Genomic DNA, 15,011 nt, shown 5'->3' on the forward strand with positions numbered 1-15,011 from the left:
CTTCCCGTGAGTCTCACATTCCCAAATGTCCACAATTCTACATACGTAATGTACCTTATAGACATTTGCCCATTCACTCATTACTCGCGCATGCTTTGGCTCTTACGGGAATCGCCAAAGCACGTGCGAGTAATGAGTGAATGGGCAAATGTCTATAAGGTACATTACATATGAAGAATTGTGGACAGTTGGGAAGGTGAGTCTCACGGGAAGAGTGCAAGGGATAAGTCCCTGCAGACGCGCTATTCATCTGTGTCCTCGGTGGCTCAGATGGATAGAGCATCCGCCATGTAAGCAGGAGATCCCGGGTTCGAGTCCCGGTCGGGGCACACATTTTCAGCTGTCCACATCGAGGTATATCAACAACACCTGTCGGCAGCTGAGGGTTTCAGTTAGTCATCATTTAGTACCTATTTTAGGATGACTGGGAGCTGTTTTGAATACCAACAGCTTTCCTACACCATATTATGGATGGTAATGTGCTGTGTTTTTGATGTTGTCAGATTTTTGTACACCCCATGTATATGTCGAGTTACTTACATCAGTCAAAAAACATGTATATGTCGAGTTACTTACATCAGTCAAAAAATGTTGTATGCTCCTATGTCAACATTTCATGACCCACAAAGCAATGTAGAATGGATCAACAGCAATGTAGAATGGATCAACATGCAAAGTGGTCCAAAATAGTGCCCCAGGGGATAAAAATAGTTAACTGCCAATTATATAACGTGTTTTGTTTCAAATAAAAACCAGACACATGGGAAAAAAAATTATTTAAAGAAATAATGATTTTGAGCACTTGCATAATACATATTTTAGCAGTGGAAATTACCTGTGATGGAGTGCAAATAGCAATATTTCTTAGTGACAAATTTTCTATACCAAATGATGGATTGGCATCCTCTGCCGAGTTCAGCACAGCACTTCTGAGAATAAACGCCAAGGCATTTCTCACACTGATTAGAAGAGTCTGTAGTGAAGAAATGATAATCGTTACTTATGCATGGTGATTACAATCTAAGATACTGCAGTAATTGCAAGAACAGAAAAGCTAAGATTCTAAAAGAACTTCTGTATAGATAAAACTGAATTCATAAATTTAACATTAAGTATGTTTTCCGCAAATTGTTGAAACTATTTCCCAATAAGCTTTTCTTTTTCTTGATATGAATAAACAGTACATTACATCAATACATGCACTTAGATTAGCCATCCACTACTAACTGCAGTAATTTTGTATATGACTAAATGAACTAGAGGAGATATTCCAACAATTGCACTGTTAACGAATAGCTGACACTGCATAAGGAACTAATCTCATATCTACGGTTTACCACTGACTTACATTTATCCACATGTAAGTAGAGGAAACAGTTTACACCATATTTGTAATGTGATTGTTATTACATCCTGTAATATTTTGCAAATTATGTATGCATGGTACAATGTTTTCCACATTGGTATGCTTTTATTTTAGGTGCTTGAAAATGATGAATCTTGAAATTGGCCGATTGCACAATAGAGAATGTTACAGCCTACTATGGATCATGACTTTCTTTAAAAAATATTTACGGATTTTGAAAAACAATATTTGCATTACGAAATTTATAGTATGGTTATTACAAAAAAATAAAATGTTATATCACTGATGAAACTACAACTACATTTTTTTACTGCATGCTTCTCAGCACATCAATTATTTCATAGGTATGCAGTTAAGTTCATTAAGTTCAAGGAGCTTGCAATTTCATCAGCTATGAAAGTAACAAGTTAATTCTTTTCTGCAAAAATTGGAAGATTTTTATTTAATTGGGTCTTGTTCAAATCAGAATTAGATTTTATCATGCTGGGAGCAATAGACTCATAGCTTTGGTTGACAGACAAATCACCAAACTTTGTAGGAATAGTTTTTTGGCCAAGTCTTGAAGCAGTTTTTTTTAGACATTTCTTCAAATTGATGGAATTCTGCTGCCTCTCCTGCTTGAAAAACACTAGAAACTGTACACCATAACACCATTCACAAAAATGCACTGGGAAACTTTTGTTGTTAACAACAAAGGTACACTTTGTTGGACCTAAAAACTGCCTGAAGTCATAATGGCAACTGATTACTTTGGCTTAATCTTCTGATTTTTCTTAGCTTCCTTAAATTAAGAGCACAAAATCTTAAATTTAATATATTAAGATTAGCACAGGGAAGAAAGTTAATGCTCTATATCATGTTTGTATCAGTTTATCTGCATGCATTCTATTTTGATTGCACTGCATCAGTTGGGAGTCTGATGAGTAACTAATTCAACAAATTCATTTTCCTGTTTTTATTGCTGAACTGTCTTAACAAGAATAATCAGCATTGTAAGAAATGGGGAAAATAAAAATATGCAATTTTTCTTTAAAGTCAGGAGAATGAAAATAAGCATACTGACAAATTTAATACTGAAGTTGGAAAATAAGAATCCTAGATCAGTTCCCATGCTAAGCAGGGGAAATGAATAACAAAAGTGCCACATTATTAACTGCTACTTACACATCCTCTAAGATGCCGGTAAATACTGGAAAAATTCTTTGCTTCCGTCTCTCCATGAATAGTCGCAATTTTTGATTTTATTTCTTCAGCAATGTCGAACTCATCAGCTTCATCCAACGAGTCATAACTAGAGCCCTGTCTAAGCTCATTTAATTGCTTTTCACATGATTTTAATACTTCATCTATAAAAGAAAAAAGAAAAGTCAAATGATTCTGCACAATTTGGAAAACAGATTCAGAATATCCTACGCTTTAAGACAAAATAGCAACTTATGGTCAACAATATTTCCTATGGACGCTGCAATACTCTTTTAGTTTGAAGAATAAAATTGTTGAACTCGCACAGTATGTTATAGATAACATCAGGACAAGGTCACTCATGTTCTGCTAAGATCAATAATGAATGGTACATGGATTACTTTCCTCCTTATTTCACTATTGTTTTTAATAAGTGGGAATGAAGATTATGAAATTTAAGAACAGAACATTTTAAACTGTTCGGACAGTTAATAAAAGTCGTTCCTACTATTTCAGTTGCTATTTCAATTATCAGTGAGAATCTAACATTATAATCACAATTTACAATGAAGATTGCACAATTTATTACAGAGGGGACGAATGGAGGCACCTGTGCATCAAGTTGGGATAGTTGCTGGGAATCTTTGAAGCATCTTTGGTGTTAATGAAACATCATTAGAGTTCAATCATTAATTCAAAATGTCTACAAGTTGTTGTCCTTCCGCACCAGCCTCGGCTGATGCTTCATTCAGCTGAATGTTGGAGTCTAGCTAACACCTGTTGAGTCAGCTCAGCATCTACATGCCTAGGTGGTGTTGGCACCACTATGGGCTGCTAGTGAGTGGGCAACATCATTGCCCAGTGTGAAGTGGTCTTGTGCTGGTTGTTGAAGTGTCCTTGGCCCCATTCCGAATTCTACAATGACAGTTTATGACCCATCAGCAGTTATCTGGCGTCAGTGATTGTGTGGTTAGTTGATTCTGCTGATAACTGACAGAACCTCCAGGAAGACAAATGGTTTTCAGCTGGGAATGCTGCTGTTAAGGGCTTCCAAGATACTAAAAATTTAAAAATATGAGACCACTATGAGAAAATAGGGTTTCTGTTATGGTTATAACTTTGGAATTTACACGGTATATTTAAAAAAAAGACTGACATGACATACTCTTGGCTTAGCCAACTCACTAGCAAATGGTCAGTTTCCAATACAACCTACACCTTGGGCTATAATGGTACTTAGTATGTCATCACAAGCTCATAAAGAAATAAGATGACTAACAAATGGGTCTAGCATACAGTACAATGCAAAACCTCATTCCCTCAGTGGGTCACTATATAGGTCTTTCGAACAACACAATCTATGCCACCACCCCCAAACAATAAAGAACATATCACATCATAAACAAAACACATCAACAACACCTACAACAAAGTTACAATAAAAAGCATCTCAGTTGCTATCCACGTAACATCACAGCTCACACAATATATTTACTGCCCGCATTGTTCACTAGACCTCGTCACACTATTAAGTCGGGGTACATATTTATAAGTAGTTATTTGGAAAACATATTTCATAAATAATAATGTCATGGACAGAGAAAATGTACACAGTGAAAAAGGTGTCTTTGTAAGAATGTTTATACTGTTGGGTTCTCACTTTGTTCAGTCACATGCAATTGCACAGATAATTACTGGAATACGCCTTTAATGGGTGAAGTAGAGCACATGAAATGCAAACGGTAGTGCGAGAGGTGATACAAATGTATCAGGGTGTTTTGAGAGTAAATCAGACTATTGTAACATACATTCTTTAACTACATTTATAATATACATATTTATATGTTTCTGTAGAGATTGATACGAATATTAGCATTACAAGAATTTATCCAAGGACAAATAAATATGGCAAGACTTGTGTATTGTGACCTACCCTATTGAATTTTTCGTAGTTTATGTAAAACATGAGTAAATAAAATGCACCAAAGAATTTGCCTGAAATATGTTTGTTACCTAAAACAGCTTTTTTTTTTTTATTTAGCTTGCAAAGTGGATAAATGTGACGTGACATGAACATAGGCATCTGAGCTCACAATCTGTTATCACAAAGTTGTTTTGCATCCACATTCATTGCCTCCGCCAACCCACAACCAGACTGTCGTCAGCCAATCAGCCTAGACTCTGTGTTACCACAATCAACATATTGGGCGGGGGGGGGGGGGGGGGGGTGGTACTACAGCAGCACTCCACCATTCTCCCACAATTACATTTTACATTACTACATCATACAATTCCACAACAGGAATAAGAATACTGGTTTTTTTAAGAAATTATACACTAACTCAATGGCATCAGCATTCTCAATCAGCCCTTAATTTATTTAGGTTCAGGAATTTGAATTACATCAACGCCCATCTTTATACTGATTACCATTTACGTATTTACTATCATTTTTCATTTGTAGTGTGTATTACTAACACTTGCATTTTTTCCCCGTAATTCACTACAGCCAACATTAATCACAGTTCTCTCCTAAAAAAATCATGACAATCCTGCAAAATAAACATTGCAAAAACAAGCGAAATTAAATTACCATATGCCATTTCAGTGTCTCAAAAATCAGGTTCAGACGTTGTCTAAACTCAATAAGAAAGTGTTTCACGCAAATGACGTATCACTGGCCAAGTACCCATATCAGTACATCAAGAACCATTTTCAATTTTTACTGGGAATGTGTGATCAACGTGAAATTTACTGAAAACATATTCAAGACAGTTACTAGGACCAACGGAATTGACACATTATGACCACGATGTGTTTGGAAATATATACAGCCAACAATGTCGCTTTGTAATGTAAAAAAACTCAAGCATCAACAAACCTTTATATTTTCCACTGAGGTGCGAAATCAGTTGTTGAACTAAGGACTCATATGTTTCAGTGTTTAAATCTGAACACCAGTCTTTAGCTAGCGATGACATATAATCATCATCATCATGCGACATACTGTCCACGCAGACCGTCAAGCGTGCACTTACGGTGTGCGCTCCTTCGCCGTTGCGTGCCGCTGTTGCTAATTCGCTGAGACTGGCCGTAGTCAATCGGATGTTACTACTCAGTAGTCAATGATAATCGCTGAATCTAATGAAGACTAACGGCGGAAGATCCAAAGTGATTATATTAGTTTTCGCTATGGAGACTGCAGGAATAATTTTTAGTGATCCGATTGTTATAAATTTGAAAGCTGGTTACTGATTTTCGTGTTTGTATGGTTTATTGCGTGTTTGTGGGAAAATGGCAAGAGTGTTGGCGGTATTGTTTGGTATTCCAATGCAGTTATTTTAATTTGCAGCGTGAAGTTATTACACAGTATAAAATATCTTTGAATGTACTTAACCATAGAGTTTACGAGACGTGTAGCAGAGCCTTTGACTCTTTTAACACAGCCAGCTTGCTCCATTCGCGCTAACAGTGGCGCAATAACCAGCCAACCCAATTTGACGTGGCTAGTAAATGCACGAGTAGTTGCGTTATAAGCCAAATCTGTGGGTTTTATTACATTTTAAGTAGTTGTTACAAATTATTTCCTTTGACGCACACGTCTAATCAGCGAAACTGCTAACAAAAGGAAATCGTATGCGAGTAGCGCTTACTTTACAAATTTATTCCTTAAGGTCGTTGTTCCCCCCTGCAGGCAAAATCTGCTCTCCTTAAACATTTAACGTGGTGTTTACAACAAGGTTTCATTGTCAAAGAACGATTAGCATATGTAACTGATGTTCACGGCCCATGAAGCTGGTTCAGAGAAAAAAGAAAATGGCTGGTGTAAGATCGGTTTTGTAAAGGAGTCCACATTTCCCACTGTAGAATACGTCAGAAAAGTCGGTTTGCCATCAGGCTAACAATGGGAGACATTTTAAAAATAACGTATTTGTGGGTGAAGATATGTAGTAGCTCTTTCATTACCAAAGTGTTACACTTGTCTATGCAAGGTGTTGTGGGCTGGAGCAGTTTCCATCGTGAAGTTTGTATTATGGCTTGTATAACTAATGGTTACGATCTTGGGAGTGTGGGATCAGTCATTGAAACTGACGAATCGAAGTTCGGGCGACGAAAGTCTGGTTGGGCAAACGTGTTATCTACAGATGGGTATTCGGCGGAACTGAAAGAGGAAGCAACAAGTATTTCTTCCAAGTTGTGAAAAAGAAGTAACATTTACTGTCAAATGTGGTTAAAGTGTGCCACCGGAATCAATTGTGATTTCAGATTGCTTTCGGTCGTATGATTATTGGATTTCTCCGTCAACCACAAAATGCACTTCAAAGATAGGATCACAGGTGCTCATCCTAGCAAAATGGAGAAGACATAGTCCACGATCGAACGTTCTTTTCATAGGACGAATAAGCACAAGCACTTCTTTTATACTTGTCAGAGTACGTGTGGTGGAGGTGGCGTGATGAGAACGATTTATGTAGTAAATTACTGGAAGCCGTTTTCAGAGTTTATGATCTTGGATAAAGTTTTGTTGCGTTCCATTTCGTTGGTTCTAATTACATCAATTACAGTAATACCATACGTCAGTTTGCTGGTATTCATAATGTTTTCTCGGCAAAGGCCTTTATTCCCGAGATTATGATAAGATTGAGACCTAATAGCACAGTTTAAACTGTTGCGAGTGAAACGAGCAGTAATCATATTTGAAACGTGGTCATCACAAATATTTCACTGTTTCTTTCGAATATGTCATGATTTCCTAGATTGTGGTTAGGTTGCGACCTATAGTACAACTTAAAAGATACCGAGAATCATTTTTATCATAAACGTTACTCTTTTTTCGTTCAAAACATCGCGATGTTGATAATGGCGGCTAAAGTGGGAACCTTTAAATCAGTTTAAATCACAGTGACTGAAACAACATATCAGCTGACTTCATCCATGAAATGAAGGAAATTAAGAATGAGCAATACCATTGCCTACCCACATCCGACTCATGATGCGTGTTCCCTACCCTTGATTCAACGTGCACACTGCTACCAGGAGAAACAAGCAAGCGAAAAACCCGCGTATAGTGTACGTATACTTTCTAAAGGGATTACGCACGCACTAGTTTATCGATAGACCGAACGACAAAAGGCACCAACAACGTTCGCCAGACGTCGTTATCAGAAGTCGCCCGATAATATCGGCCGACTGCTTTAGCAAAGTGCTCCCAATCTCCGTTGGTTTTTGATGGGGTCAAGGACGTTAGGTTAGAATCAGTTCTATGCATGAAGTAGATTAGACTAAGCTCATACCACGATGCCTCTGTGCTTGGAGATGAGTGCTGTTGTTGCGCCTTTTCCTCTTGAAAAGACGTCAAATGCATGTGAATAAGCTGTATCTCCCTGAAAAAAAAAAAAAACCGCGAGTACTGTACATTACACACTGGCATCAGTTATCGGAGCAGCCTGACAAGTTTTACAAATATACGAGACGAATGCAGAAACGTTCTGTTACACAGGGCTTACACTACTCGAGATGATTCGTCGTGATCTTGAAAAGTAAGACAACAAACACACTCTTTCGGTGTATTTATTTGAAGATGTGCAGACATACGTCAACTGACCTCCAATGACTATCATACAGTATACGCGTGAAAGACAAGCAAAAATTTCAGATTAAGATGCTCTTAACACCTAAAGCCCTGGAAAATGGAAACACAAACCGATACACCACATTTACAATTCACCTCATATAACAACAACACCACACTATTGGCATAAAAATGCCGGGAAGCAGTAGTAATAATTTGTAGATAGCTAATGCTCAGCTACCATAACCGAAAAATGATACAATACACACTACAGTGCCGCGCGGGTTTAGCCGAGTGGTCTATGGGGCTGCAGTCATGGACTGTGCGGCTGGTCCCGGCGGAGGTTCGAGTCCTCCCTCGGTCATGGGTGTGTAAGCATAGGGACTGATAGTTCAAAATGGCTCTGAGCACTATGCGACTTAACTTCTGAGGTCATCAGTCCCCTAGAACTTCGAACTACTTAAATCTAACTAACCTAAGGACATCAAACACACCATTGCCCAAGGCAGGATTCGAACCTGCGACCGTAGCGGTAGCGCGGTTCCAGACTGTAGCGCCTAGAACCGCTCGGCCACACCGCCGGCTCGGAACGAACAGTCAAAAGCACAGCACTGAGGCATTATTCTACTTAAAACAACGAAAATACATAACACTTCCTATGCTTCACATGCAATGCTTGCGCCCATAATGGCTGCTAATGTCACGTGAGGCGCTTTCAGCCAATCCTGAACTGCAGACGGCAGCAAACGCCGGGGAGTAGAATGGCCATACTTACCTTTATATAGAACTTTGTGCTGAGACACATACCATTCAGTTCCAAGAGTGATAAGCAGAGTTCTGTATCTCTATTTGCGATCCGTATAAGTAATCGGCGTTGGGCGAAACCGGCTTTCTGTAACACTCCTCCTGGCAAGGCGGTCAACAGTTTCATTATGAAGAATGCGATGATGTCCTCTAATCCAGAATAAGTGAACGACAATGCCCCAGATCTGCTTGTCTCTTACGGCCGCCAAGAAGTCCAGAACATACCTGTTGGTCTGTTTATCAAGTAGGGGACGTTGCAATTTCTGCAGCACGCTTTGAGGTTCCGTAATTATCAGGATGAGCTTGAAAAATCTGTTGGCACCCACCTACATAGGGAGAAATGATCATCACGATAAAATACGAGAAATCAGGGGTCGCACAGAAAAATTTAAGTGCTCGTTTTTCCTGCGTACCGTTCGAGAGTAGAACGGTAGAGAGACAGCTTGAAAGTGGTCCATTGAACCCTCTGCAGGCACTTCATTGTACACTACCGGCCATTAAAATTGCTACACCACGAAGATGACGTGCTACAGAGGCGATATTTAACCGACAGGAAGAAGATGCTGTGATATGCAAATGATTAGCTTTTCAGATCATTCACACAAGGTTGGCGCCGGTGGCGACGCCTACAGCGTGCTGATATGAGGAAAGTTTCCAACCGATTACTCACACACAAACAGAAGTTGACCGGCGTTGCCTGGTGAAACGTTGTTGTGATGCCTCGTGTAAGAAGGAAAAATGCATACCATCTCGTTTCAGACATTGATAAAGGTTGTATTGTAGCCTATCGCGATTGCGGTTTATCGTATCGCGACATTGCTGCTCGCGTTGGTCGATATCCAATGACTGTTAGCAGAATATGGAATCGGTGGGTTCAGGAGGGTAATACGGAACGCCGTGCTGGATCCCACCGGCCTCGTATCACTAGCAGTCGAGATGACAGTCATCTTATCCGCATGGCTGTGACGGATCGCGCAGCCACGTCTCGATCCCTGAGTCAACAGATGGGGACGTTTGCAAGACGACAACCATCTGCACGAACAGTTCGACGTCGTTTGCAGCAGCATGGACTATCAGCTCGGAGACCATGACTGTGGTTACCCTTGACGCTGCATCACAGACAGGAGCGCCTGCGATGGTGTACTCAACGACGAACCTGGGCGCAGAAATGACAAAACGTCATTTTTCCGGATGAATCCAGGTCCTGTTTACAGCATCATGATGGTCGCATCCATGTTTGACGTCATCGCGGTGAACGCACATTGGAAGCGTGTATTCGTCATCGCCATACTGGCGTATCACCCGGCGTGATGAGATGGGGTGCCATTGGTTACACGTCTCGGTCACCTCTTGTTCGCACTGACGGCACTTTGAACAGTGGACGTTACATGAAATGTGTTACGATCCGTGGCTCTACCCTTCATTGGATCCCTGCAAAACCTTACATTTCAGCAGGATAATACAAGACCGCATTTGCAGGTCCTGTACGAGCCTTTCTCGATGCAGAAAATGTTCGACTGCTGCCCTTGCCAGCACATTCTCCAGATCTCTCAGTAATTGAAAATTTCTGGTCAATGGTGGCCGAGCAACTGGCTTGTCACAATACGCCAGTCACTACTCGTGATGAACTGTGGTATCGTACTGAAGCTGCATGGGCAGCTGTACCTGTACACGCCATCCAAGCTCTGTTTGATTCAATGCCAAAGCATATGAAAGTCGTTGTTACGACCAGAGGTGGTACTGATTTCTCAGGATCTGTGCACCCAAATTGCGTGAAAATGTAATCACATTTCAGTTCCAGTATAATATATTTGTCCAATAAATACTCGTTTATCATCTGCATTTCTTTTTGGTGTAGCAATTTTAATGGCCAGTAGTGTAAATAGCAGAGTAATCACGTAGATGTAGAATGCCTGGGTACCATAATGAATAGCTTCCCTGATGGCCAGTAACTCCACCGTGTAGATAGAAGATTCAGTTGGAAGCGCTAACGTTTGATAGGCGCCACTAGAAGAGCAAAAGAAGGCATATCCCACACCCGCCTCAGATTCGGAACGGTCCGTATAGATGAGAGCGTACTGCGGACGTTGTACGCTGAGAAAATGCTCCAGGTCGCGAGTGATGTTGGTCTCCGTCGGAAATAGGCGGCAAGTATGCCACTGGGGGTGGGAGTGAAGAATAGACTAAATAAAAAACGAAAACAGGAGATTTTATGTCCTGCAGAATGAGTGGAAAGGGATGGCGCCATTTCTCGTCGTGCGAACTTGTAAAGAAGTTCTGGTAAGTCGTCGTTCACCAGGTGCCTGTGACAGTCTCCAGCATCGAACACCGCTGTAAGAGAGGCACAATCAGATATCGAAGATCGACTGAAGAGAAAAATATCACACAACATCTGATGGACAGTGGCATAACCAATGCTTCCACTAGAAGGCCGTTGGTGGACATTGATTTCTGGCTACGAGGACAAGACGAATCACAACAGATTGTGCCGTGTATAGAGCTTATGTCCCGACCGCCTGACAAAAGATCGTCACTATGCACGGTAGTGAACGCTGTCCAAATATAACTACACTACTGGGCATTAAAGTTGCTACACCACGAAGATGACGTGCTACAGTCGCGAAATTTAACCGAAAGGAAGAAGACGCTGTGATATGCAAATGATTAGCTTTTCAGATCATTCACACAAGGTTGACGCCGGTGGCGACACCTACAATGTGCTGACTTGAGGAATGTTTCCAACCGATTTCTTATACACAAACAGCAGCTGACCGGCGTTGCCTGGTGAAACGTTGTTGTGATGCCTCGTGTAAGGAGGAGAAATGCGTACCATCACGTTTCCGACTTTGATAAAGGTCGGATTGCAGCCTATCGCGATTGCGCTTTATCGTATCGCGACATTGCTGCTCGTTGGTCGAGATCCAATGACTGTTAGCAGAATATGGAATCGGTGGGTTCAGGAGGGTAATGTGGAACGCCGTGCTGGATCCCAACGGCCTCGTATCACTAGCAGTCGAGATGACTGCATCTTATCCGCATGGCTGTAATGGATCGTGCAGCCACGTATAGATCCCTGAGTCAACAGGTGGGGACGTTTGCAAGACAACAACCATCTGCACGAACAGTTCGACGACGTTTGCAGCAACGGGGACTATCAGCTCGGAGACCATGGCTACGGTTACCCTTGACGATGCATCACAGACAGGAGTGCCTGCGATGGTGTACTCAACGACGAACCTGGGTGCACGAATGACAAAACGTCATTTTTTTCGGATGAATCCAGGTTCTGCTTACAGCATCATGATGGTCGCATCCGTGTTTGGCGACATCGCGGTGAACGCACATTGGAAGCGTGTATTCGTCATCGCCATACGGGTTTATCACCCGGCGTGATGGTATGGGGTGCCATTGGTTACTCGTCTTGGCCACGTCTTCTTCGCAATGACGGCACTTTGAACAGTGGACGTTACATTTCAGATGTGTTACGATCCGTGGCTCTACCCTTCATTCGATCCCTGCGAAACCCTACATTTCAGCAGGATAATACACGCCAGCCAATACTCTTGATGAACTGTGGTATCGTGTTGAAGCTGCATGAGCAGCTGTACCTGTTCACGCTATCCAAGTTCTGTTTGACTCAATACCCAGGCGTATGAAGGCCGTTATTACGGCCAGAGGTGGTTGTTCTGGATACTGATTTCTCAGGATCTATGCACCCAAATTGCGTGAAAATGTAATCACATGTCAGTTCTAGTATAATATATTTGTCCAATGAATACCCGTTTATCATCTGCATTTCTTCTTGGTGTGGCAATTTTAATGGCCAGTAGTGTAGCATGACAGTGCATGGCGGACAAAAGTTTGATCACAGAGTTTCTGAAGAAGTTTAAAGACTGCAGATGTTTGTGGGACACGTAGTGCGAAGAGTATACCAACAGAGGTACAAAAAACGAAGCATTTGATCCATTTTTTAACGAATCCATAGACAGCAAAAGACCTATACATGACTCCGGCGACGGCCTGTATTTAAGTTTTTTTTTTCCGATACTTATCGGAAATGAAATCTTAAAACCCTAATAGACACAGATTACATTTTATATTTGCGTTATCAGAAATGAAATCTAAAAACCGAAATACGTATAGATTATTCACTGGTGTGCAGAACTTACGGACGTAGATAACTTTCTCATGATGTGTACTGATGAATTACATAGCTCGATGAAACTTGGACCATACGAAGAAAGAACTGCTACAGCATAGTAACAAAAGGCAAATGAAAGAAATATTCAATGAAACGAATACAAATGACACTTTTATTCAAGAGCAATAATTAAACTGAAGTCACTGCGATTCATGATGGTCCCCTGGACACTATAAAAGATGGGACATGGTCCTTTTTGGAGTGAGTGATCACAATGGACGGCTATGCATGCTCTGCGCTGTGCCCCCATGCTCGCCACTAGGTGGGTAAGGAGTTCTTGCTGTAGAGCGTTTCATTTCTCCACCAGTACGGCTGACAACGGCTGGATGGTCGCTGGTGCAAGTGGACATGCTACGATACATCTCCCCACTGCATCCCACACATACTCAATGGGAATTAAGTCAGTGGAACAGGCAGGCTAATCTGTTCGCCAAATATCCTCTCGCCCCAAGAGCTCCTCCACGTGCGCTGTGCGATAGGATCGCGCGTTGTCGTCCATAAAAATGAGGTCAGGGCCGAAGACAACTCTGAAAAGACGTACATGTGGAAGGAGCGCAGTATCATAATAACGTTGACAAGTATACGTACAGTGTTCAAAGATCTGGAGGTCAGAACAGCCACCAACATTATGCCTCCCCAAACCATAACACGATCGTGTTCGACAATGTTCCTGGGTCCATTGCACGTTCCCACCTCTCGCCATGTGATGGTACATCTAGTATTACCTTCTGTACTATACAGTAGCAGTTCTTTCTATGTTTGGGCCAAGTTTCACTAAGCAATGTTATTTGGCAGTGACACATCATGCGAAAATTATTTTCGTCTTTAAGTTTTGCACACCATTGTATTAATTATCTGAACCCGCCCGGTTAGCCGTGCGGTCTAACGCGCGGCTTTCCGGAGTAGGAAGGAGCGCCTGGTCCCCGACACGAATCCGCCCGGCGTACTTATGTCAAGGTCCGGTGAGCTGGCCAGTCTGTGGATGGTTTTTAGGCGGTTTTCCATCTGCCTCAGCGAATGCGGGCTGGTTCCCCTTATTCCACCTCAGCTACACTACGTAGGCGATTGCTGCGCAAACAAGTTCTCCACGTACGCGTACACCACCATTACTCTACCACGCAAACATAGGGGTTACACTCATCTGTTGTGAGATGTTCCCTGGGGGGGGGGGGGGGGGGGGGGGGAGAGGGGGGGTCCACCGGGGGCCGAACCACACAATAACCCTGAAAGAGTGGTTCGGTGTGGGGCGGCAGAGGGGTGAAATGGACTGCGGTAGTCGTCGTGGGGTTGTGGACCACTGCGGCTGCGGCGGGGACGGAGCCTCTCCGTCGTTTCTAGACCCCCGGTTAACATACAATACAATTGCATTATCTGTCTGTATTTCGGTTTGCAGATTACATTTCCGAAAGCATCGGAAATAGAACATAAAAACCGAAATAAACGATCGACAGATTTTTAGTCATAAAATATGCTTGCTTCATTGTTAGAAGTGTTAGAAAATATCCAGCCCTTCGCCACGGCTTCTGCTGTGAAGAGTGAAGTATAAGACATTACAGTTCTAACAGTAGCTAAATGCTTCATTTCTTATGTATCTCTTGCTGTATTTATTACATGACGTACGCCGCCATCATTTGTCACGTATCTCTTGTTGTATTTACTATACGATGTGCGCCACCGCCATTTGTAATCAAGCTTGTTCTAATTTGAAATGAGTATCTCAGACTTACTGGGGGCACCTTTTATGCTACATACGTAAATTCATAAAGTTTAAATTAACGTCATTTGTTTCATTTATTTTGCTTTACCGTCATGTACACACATCAAAAAATATTTTGTATCACCAATTTATCTTGAAAATCGTCACAGAGAAACCAAAAGCTGGCTCT

The sequence above is a fragment of the Schistocerca serialis genome, chromosome 3 (genome assembly GCF_023864345.2).
Source record: "Schistocerca serialis cubense isolate TAMUIC-IGC-003099 chromosome 3, iqSchSeri2.2, whole genome shotgun sequence".
Lineage (NCBI taxonomy): Eukaryota > Metazoa > Arthropoda > Insecta > Orthoptera > Acrididae > Schistocerca > Schistocerca serialis.